General features: G+C 35.0%; 1 pseudogene; it reads left to right on the top strand.

Annotated features, from left to right (window-relative positions):
- LOC18053032 lies at positions 1 to 5,189 on the top strand (annotated as a pseudogene).
- Positions 5,190 to 9,920: the final 4,731 nt, after the last annotated feature.

Below are 9,920 nucleotides of genomic sequence, written 5' to 3' on the forward strand. Positions count from 1 at the left end.
ATGGCTTCTGCTAAATTTTACTTCATATTCTTACTATTTCTGTTTCCATATGATCTACATTTAGCCATTGCTCAAACCAATGGAACTGTACCTGTGGGCTCCACTCTCACAGCAGGCACTGACAGCTCTCCATGGCTTTCTCCTTCTGGTGATTTTACATTTGGATTTCACCAGCTTGGTAAAGAAAACAACAGCAATGATCTCTTCTCGCTTTCAATATTTTACAACAAGATACCTAAAAAAACTGTTGTCTGGTACACAGATAATGAAGATCAAAATCCTGTTGTCCCAAGGGAATCACAAGTAAAGCTTACTGCTGATCAAGGGCTAATGCTTAATGATCCTCAAGGAAAACAAGTTTGGAGCTCTAAATTGATATTGGTGCAGTCGTTGTTGGCCATATGAATGATACGGGCAATTTTGTGATTGCAAGCAGCAGCTCTAGTAGGTTATGGGACAGCTTCAGCAATCCTACGGATACATTGCTGCCAGGGAAAATGATGGAGACTGAACAAGGGCTTTTTTCTGGAAAATCGGACACCAATTTCTCGCGAGGACGGTTCCAATTTCGCTTGCTTAAGGATAGTAACCTCGTCCTCAATATTGCAAATTTGCCTACTGATCTTGCCTACGATGCTTACTACATTAGTGGTACTTATGATTCTACAAACTCATCAAATTCTGGTTACCAAGTGATGTTCAATGAGTCTGGTTACATGTACATATTGAGAAGAAATGGCCGGAGGTTTGATCTCACAACAGAAAGATTAGTGCCAGCTGCAGACTTTTACCATAGAGCAACTCTCAATTTTGATGGCGTTTTCGTGCAATCTTTTTATCTAAAGAATGGTAATGGAAACTGGTCTGTTGTCTGGTCTCAACCTGAAAATATTTGTGTTAATATTGGAGGAGAATTGGGAAGTGGTGCTTATGGATTTAACAGTATTTGCCCAAAAGGGTATTCTTTACTTGATGAGAACGAAAAATACGGAAGCTGCAAAGCAGATTTTGAATTAAGTTGTAATGGAGGAAGACAGGGTTATAACAAAGAATTGTTTGATTTTTATGAGCTTAAAGATACAGATTGACCTATGTCAGACTACGAGCTTTCCAGGCCCTATGATGAAGTGCAATGCAAAAACAATTGCTTGAGTGATTGTTTTTGTGTTGTGGCTATTTTTCGAGGTGATGGCTGCTGGTCGAAGAAGCTGCCTCTCTCCAATGGCAGAGCACATAGCAGTGTCAATGGCAAAGCTTTTTTAAAATATAAAAAAGGTGATGATCCTGATCCTCCATCAGTTCCTAGTCCTCCGGATCCTGAAGACAAGAAAAAAAGGAACATGATGAATGTTACAAGATCAGTTCTTTTAGGAAGCTCCGTGTTTGTAAATTTTACATTGGTTGGTGCAATTGTCTTGGTTTTTTCTTCATCCACAAGAAGAAATTGATTATAAACCGCCCAGGCGAAAGCACCATGGAAACAAATTTGCGTTGTTTTAGCCACAAAGAGCATGAATCAGCTACAAATGACTTCAAGAAAGAGGTGGGCAGATGATCTTTTGGTGTTGTTTACAAAGGAGTAATTCAAACAAGCACACGTACTACTGTAATTGTGGTCAAGAAATTGGATAGAGTGTTTCAAGATGGTGAAAAGGAATTCAAGAATGAAGTTGTCGTGATTGGCCAGACTTATCACAAGAATCTTGTTCGGTTGTTAGGGTTCTGTGACGAAGGCCAGAACAGGCTGTTGGTGTATAAGTTCTTGAATAATGGAACATTAGCAAGTTTCCTTTTCGAAAACTTGAAGCCTGGTTGGAACCTGAGAGCTAACATTGCATTTCAGATTGCAAGAGGGCTTTTGCATCTACATGTAAATTGCAGCTCTCAGATCATCCATTGTGATATAAAGCCTCAGAACATATTGCTTGATGATTACTACAATGCTCAGATATCGGATTTTGGATTGGCAAAGCTCTTGACATTGAATCAGAGCAAAGCTATTAAGAAGGCTATAAGAGGAACAAAAGGGTATGTAGCTTGTCATGATCCAACCCAGACCTGACAAGATATTGTCCGCTTTGGGCCTTAAAAAGGCCCGCACGGATTTGTTTCTGGGGCGCCCATACACCCCAAAACACATCTAACCAATTAAGGTGTGGATCACTCTTTATAAACCCAGCATTTCTCCCGTGCTTTGTCGATGTGGGATTCGCCTAGGGTGTTACATACACCCCCCTTGGAGACTCAACGTCCTCGCTGAGGTTTGCCCCACCATCGCTCAAGAGGACACGCGGAGCCGCTCTGATACCATAATGTCATGATCCAACCCAGACCTGGCAAGATATTGTCCGCTTTGGGCCTTAACAAGGCCCGCATGAATTTGTTTCTGGGGCGCCCATACATCCCAAAATGTGTCTAGCCAATTAAGGTGTGGATCACTCCTTATAAACCCAGCATTTCTCCCGTGCTTTGCCGATGTGGGATTCACCTAGGGTGTTACAAATTGTAATGCCACAAATTTTCATAATATTAAATTATGGAAATTGGGCTTTCATTGAGAATTATGGGTGGCCTATAACCCTTATTAAGAAAGGGATACTAATTATAAATAGAGGTTATTTATGAGATAATTTTAAGAAAGGGTTATTTTTCCTTATTAAATATGGTTTCTTAAGATTCCCTATAAATGTATACTTTTCTCCTTCCATAACCCTAAGTTCACAACATTTATTCTTCTTCTTTGCTGCTCTTTATGCTCCTACCCAAATCTTAGGATTCAAACCTTTGTTTAGGAGAGAATCAAAGCGACGGGTAAGTAATTCTCCCTATTCTCAATAAATTTCTAATCACTCTATCTAGGGTTTATATTGGCATGATTCTAGATGGTTATAGATCATAATGCATGATTTAGAATGTATTTAGGCGTTTTTTAGGGTTTTGATTTATTATGAGTTTAGTTAATCAATCCTTAACGTATTAAGCACAGGATAATTCTGGACAGCATGAGTATCTCGAATTTAAACCTATATTTTCTGAACGAATTTTCTTAAAATATTTATATTTCTGGAAACTAGACATGTAGGGCTTCTTGAGTAAATTTTATTTCATTAAATTCGACTTCGTTTTCAATTTTATATGTATTTTCGAAATAGAAACCACCGCACTGGAAAACTACGATTCCAGCATTGCGATCGGATTCACAAGACTATTTGTACCACCAAATGAACTCGGAAAATTCTGACAGTTTATATGTAGGTTATTATATGTGTCTAGGATTCCCAGTTTTAATTTCATAACTTTCTGATTAGTATTTTATTTTATAAAAATCACGGAACCCGTTCTGTTTGGTTTAGATTATGTGAAAATAGTTTCGAATTTGCTGAGAAATAAATAGTTTTGAAAATGTTTTTGATATTGGATCCTCTTGAAAATTTTACATGGGGTGCTCATGGATGTCCAGAATAGTTCCATAGAATATTATATCATTATGAGTTTTAGATTAAGAGTTAAATTCTGAGAATCAAACCTGTACGGGTATGAATAAGAAAATCAGATTCTTAGAATAAGTTATTAATTGTCATATCTTGTATTTGTTTAAGGTATTGAAGGTGATTGAGGCTCTTAGAAGCTTAGAGGTGTGTTAATTCAAATTTATTTGTCGAGGTAAGTAACTTCATTCCTAGTATACTGGATATGTATAAGTATTTTGATATTATTATTATAAGTATAAATATTTTTATACTACTTAAAGGATTAATTGATTTTGATAACAAAATTAGTTTTATGTAAATGTTTTCAAACCTAAATTCTTTTTAACAGAGTATTTTATAAATGTTTTTTAATATGTAAATGATTTTATGACATGACAACCTTTTATGATTTTATCTTTAACATATTATGCAAGCCTAAATTATTGTTATGGACTTTTATGAATCCGATACGAATGTTTTGTGCCCATGTATGATTTCAATTATATATGATTGTACGGGGGTCACCTCTTGGGACTATATGGGGGCCACCTCTTGAAGGCCAAAGCGTTGCAAAGTACCACATATAGTGCAAAGTGCCATGTATAAGTCATTATGTTTTGGCTCATTGTCCGTAGTCATTCTGATTCTGATTCTAATCGTATAATACGATATATGTCTGTTCTGGACCAGTACTAGGTTTCTGTTCTGAGTGTGCACACGATATTCTGATTATGTTTCTGGCCGGGTCACCGGGACTATAGGTGACACTATGTGACATAAGCTAACCTTTTTGTTTTCTGTATACGTATTATATGATTTACTTCATAAGTAAATATGCTTTTGGATATTCTGAATTATTAAGAATTTATGTTATGTTATCGTGATATATCGTTTTATGAAATTTATGGATTATGATATATGTTTTAAACAAAAGAATGCTTGCAATATTTTTGTATCGATAGGCCTAGTATATTAGAAATGGTTTTACTTACCGAGTTGACGGCTCACCCCTAGTCATTACTTTTTACAGATTAAGTTTCTTTTGAGATATGCGCTTAGCTTTGGAGTTAGTAATTTTCCGTTTCCGTTTGCCATTTGAATTAGAGGAGGAATAGACTTGTGTTTCTATTTAGTTATTTCTATTATGAACGTGTAATTTGGAGTTTGAGGCTTTTGTTATTATTTTATATCCTCGGGAGAGATTATTTAGTATTAGACGTTTGAATATGTGGATTTATTTGAATAAGAATTGGAGGTATTTCAGTTTGAAACTTATGAGTAAAGATTAGTATTTTTGAGTAACCTCCTTCTTCACGTGCTCCGCACGTGTTAGATTTGGGGTGTTACATAGCTCCTGAATGGTTTAGGAACTCAACAATCACAGCGAACGTTGATGTGTACAGCTTTGGTGTTTTGTTGCTGGAAATCATTTCCTGCAGGAAAAGTTTTGATATTGAAATGGGTGAAGAGTATGCAATTTTAACAGATTGGGCTTTTGATTGCTATAGAAATGGGAAATTGGATGATTTGGTTGAGGGAGACATGGAAGCCATGAATGATATAAAATGTGTAGAGAAGCTTGTGATGGTTTCCATTTGGTGCATTCAAGAGGATCCATCTCTTAGACCAACAATGAGGAAAGTTTCACAGATGCTTGAAGTAGTTGTTGAAGTGGATGTTCCTCCAAATCCATCTACATTTAGTTGCTCAAAGCGTTGATTTTAATTTTTAGACAATGTGTGTTTGCATTTTTATTATTTTTCTTATTCAGAAAGCTAGTTGTAAGATCATTTTATTTGTAATTTTAATCAATCTTATTTCCTTTCTTTGCTTTCAAGTTACAATGTTCATCATCACATGAGTCACCGTCTGCATGGTGCATAAAATGGAGCAACTGTTAATTATCACTGTCTGCATGGTTTGGTTGCTCCGTTGTCGTAATGTGACAAATTTTGCAGTTTAGGTGTTGATTAGATTCCCCAGAATGAAAAGACACAATATAAGTTTTAAATAATAGGCATTGGCTTTAAAATATTATGAATGGATAAATTGGAAATGATTTTCCAATAAAATATTCGAGTACATATCATTCCCGTCCAGGACGCACAAAGTACAGAGATAATAGAGAGTTGGACTGTTGGAGTTGTGATTGTTGTGCTGAATGTGACATCAGATTTCATGTAAAGTGTGGCAGCTCAGTCTCACTCTCACTATCTATGGTCAATAAACATCACTATCATCATTCTCTCTTCCTCACAGGCAATAATCTTGAGGACTACGGAGATGATGATTCTGTTGATCTATTGTATTGTGACACTTGCAAAAGTGTAAGAATTTTAAGAACAGGGCGCACCTTTTATTGTTGCGGTGAATGTGACTACAATGCCCATGTGTGTTGCGTGGTCCCCGAGGTACTACTAGCAGAGGAGTTAAGAGAGAAAAGGATACATTTCAGCCATGATCATTTCCTGACTCTCCTAAAATACGAGCGGACTAATGAATATGTTGATGATTTTTTATTTTTTGCTATGGTTACGAGAAAGTTATGTTATTCAGCAGCGGGATCTAGCGTATGGTTGCGATCACTGCAAAATTTACCTTCACAAATCCTGTATGGAGTTGCCTGGAGAAATTCATCATCCCTTCCACCACCACCATCCTGTCATTCTCCAAAAACTTTATTCTTTCGAATATGTTTTGGATTACCACGATTGCAAGCAAAGCTTGTCATAAACATTGCTACCGCTTCATTTACAGTTGTGAGAAATGCAACTTCTATCTCGGTATCACATGCGCTGCATTACGACCTTCGATACAATATGAAGGTCATGACCATATTCTTACTCTTTTCGAGAAATTATATTTCATCCCAAAATGGGCGGCCTGCAATTTTGCCTCTTGTGATGCCTCTGTTCTGCGTTGTTTGAAATGCAATTGTTGACGCCGAAATCTAGTCGAGTTAGATAGCAGCTTGATAACTAACCCTTGCATCAATATTAAATTTGTTAGGTGAGGAAACAGTTTGCCAATAGTCAAGGATGCCACGAACACTTGAAATCACAAAGGACAGTAAGGCCCTTTGAAGTTTAAGCCAGTTTATGGGTTTAAAAAAAGTAATAATTTCTAGTTTTTTATGAAAAATAATCTCCAAGCTAAATTATGATGGAAAAAATAAAATAAAATAAAATAAAATTTCCATCAGAGAGTCAAACACCCCTTTCCTTTGAATTTTCTAGGATTTTTATAGAAGTTAGATCCTCCTCCCTAGAATTCTGAAGAAGTCCACTAATTTTCAGACCACTAAGAATATGATCCCTAATATTTCAAAGAAAATAAGTGAGTTTTGTTTTGAGTGAGTCTTACTTCCTGGTGATTAGGAGGTAACAAAAGAAGGCTCAATCGTACACGATATATTCGACGATTTTACAACAGAGGAGGCAGAAAAAATAAAGGACATTCTCACAGAGATTCCTGAGAAAATAATATACATTAGAGAGAAATATCTTATACTAACATTGAAAATAAATTGATTTTTCAGAAATGTCTCCTTATTCGGATGAGGTCTTGTTACAATTTATGGTAATGCTGAAGGGATTCTAATGAAAAGATTGTCACCGTTGATGATTACAAAATCTCTAGGAAGTTAGCTCCAATTCTAGAAAAAGTTGCTAAACAAATATGGGGATACTATTGATTCCGATTGTGCTTTAAGCTCTGGTCTTGTGACGGCCCTCCTTTAAAGATTATGCGGGGTTGTGCAGAGGGCATGGGGGTCAACACACATATTAAGGACATCACGGATGAATTAATATTCAATTGGTGGCACTGTCTCAAAGTTGTGCAGCTTGGTGGGTTTAAATTTGATTTTGCCTTTAATCACTTGAATAGAATAGTGGATGCTTGTTGCGTATTGATGATGCTGAAAGTTTCAAGGACATTGACCTATACAAGCTCTGTTGATGCCCAAAAACAACCTTAACAGCGTTTTTTTTTTGGGTTGGGAGGGGGGGGGGGGGGGCGGTTGTTTGTGTTGGGGGGAACAGCATGAACTGAGCCTATATAGCGTGTTGATCAAATTTTACAACCTGCCATTCATAGAAACGGGTTAGGACTCTCCGATGGGGTTCCAACGAAAACCCTCTGATGCTAAAATCAGATCTTTGGTATAAAGGGGTATTTAATTAATATAGAAATTATACATAAAAATGTAAATTGTAGTGCTATCCAGTTATCATAGAAAAGGTTCAGAACCCCCTCCTCTCTTTCTCTGGTTTTACCTTATATTGGCCCCCCAAATAGTTGTCCATTTTCTCCCTTTTATGCGGTAGCGGAGCCATCAACTCTTCATTCTAGGATCAACATGCCACCATTAACGGTTTACTTTAGGTAGAAACCACCTATCAACAAGCTCCATAAGCAGAAAGCTCATCTTACTCCAAGAGATTGAGAAACTAACAGCAACACTGGAGAAACGCGAGAAGCAAATACAAGATTTGATGTCTAGTCATCAGACCAAGAACAGAGAAAGACTATGCTCTTTGTATTCTTTAGTTTCGAAAGAGGAAAAATTAGTATCCTTTTCAATTTAAAAATAGATTAAAAAATGGTAGAATAACATTATTTTATTTGACTACTTTTTTTCATCTAAATATAAAAGTAATTTAAATCACATATAATTTTGTAATAATTTTCTCATTAAAATAAGATATGTAGAGGGCATTTTGGTGGGTTCTGACCTCTATAAATTGATAAACATTAGGACCATATAAAATCTATTAATTAAAAGATGTATTAATAAATCGATAAATTAATAATTTACTAATTTGTACAGTGTATTAGTACAATTCAATCAACATATATTTAATACACTAAAACTTGATGGTATTTTACCAATCTAATCAATTGAATATGAATTAATCCATTAAATATATGTTAAACTAACCAAAAAATAAATTCATTGCACAAAGCTAAGGATAATACAATAGCTTTAAATTCTGTTATGCCCAAGAAAGAAAAAGTTAGCGCTCTACCATGAACACATCAACAACACTTCATAAATTTTATTAGAATTCGAGAATATACGAGTAATATTTGATTGTAAAAAAAAAAAGAAAAGAAAATCAATACTTTTAGATGTAATAAGAAAAATTAGAGATGAGTAATAAGAAAAATTAGAAATGAGATCCAACTAAGTTACAATTTCAAGAAAAAAAATAGTAATAATAGTCATATTCTAATTAATAAAATATCATAACTAATTATATTTGTAATTTATTATGTGAATGGGACCACAGAGTTGTATAAGAGATTTATGGAAAAATATTTCTTCTTAACTTAGCCTATTGTACCAAGTTAGAACCATAAAATACTATTATATAATAGAGATTATTAATTTATAAAGCTCATCGGTCTCAATATCCCTTAATTAACCTCGGTCGAACTAATTTCCTTACATGACTCTTGGATTTTTTTGACTAATCACTTTTTTTCCAAGCTGGCTAATCAGATCTTCACTAAAATTTTTGTTAGGTTTATATGGTTTTTACCATCTTGTGCTGGTCCTATGTAAAAACTTCGTTGTGAAATAGTTGTCGTACGTTGCGAAGGCTTTGTAAAAGAAAAAAGAAATAAAGCTATAAGACAAAATACATGCGGCGTACAAGGAGAAACTTAACATAACGAAATTATAAATGTTGTTAAGTTGCATTATAATATAACTTATATTATCCCGAAGTTGTTATAAGAAACTCAAGAGTAAATATTGATCAAATGTAACGTTTGAATAGTTGTAATATTGATTGACTGGAGCTGCCCACCCATCTCATCGACCTCAAAATCTCCTCCCCTCATTCTTGAAAAGTTAAAGTCGAGTGATCAAATCTCCGTGTACATGTGAGAGTTTATTTATTTATTATTTTCATTAATTTTAGATTTTGAGTTGGATTTCAACTTTTATAAGTCAGGGCAAATTCTAGGAAACATCCCGCTGGACTTTACGTCCCAGCATACACTTTAGATTGAATCCTCTGCAATTAAGGAAGGAAAAATGCTTTCAGCTTATAACTTCTGCTTAACTAACTTTGAGTGATCAAAGTCAATTCACCGTGATCCTCGACTTTAATGTTGCCCCGTTGTCGCCTTGTCGTGGCGAGATTATTCAAAGATAGAAACTAAAAGAAGCAAATTACAAATTAATAACAACATTGTAATATTACTTTTCTATTTTGGATGATATGTAATATTACTTTTCTATTTTTTGACTTGTAAATGTTTCTCTCCCCATGGTTCTCATTTCATGATTTATTTTAACCATTTTTGCCCATGATTACGATATATAATTTCTTAAAGTGTTTATCGAAATAGCTATTGCAATGGCTTCTGCTAGATTGTACTTCAGATTCTTACTATTTCAGCTTCCATATTATATACATTTATCCATTGCTCAAAACA

Source organism: Citrus clementina, unplaced genomic scaffold (assembly GCF_000493195.1).
Source record: "Citrus clementina cultivar Clemenules unplaced genomic scaffold, Citrus_clementina_v1.0 scaffold_2, whole genome shotgun sequence".
In the NCBI taxonomy this organism is placed as follows: domain Eukaryota; kingdom Viridiplantae; phylum Streptophyta; class Magnoliopsida; order Sapindales; family Rutaceae; genus Citrus; species Citrus x clementina.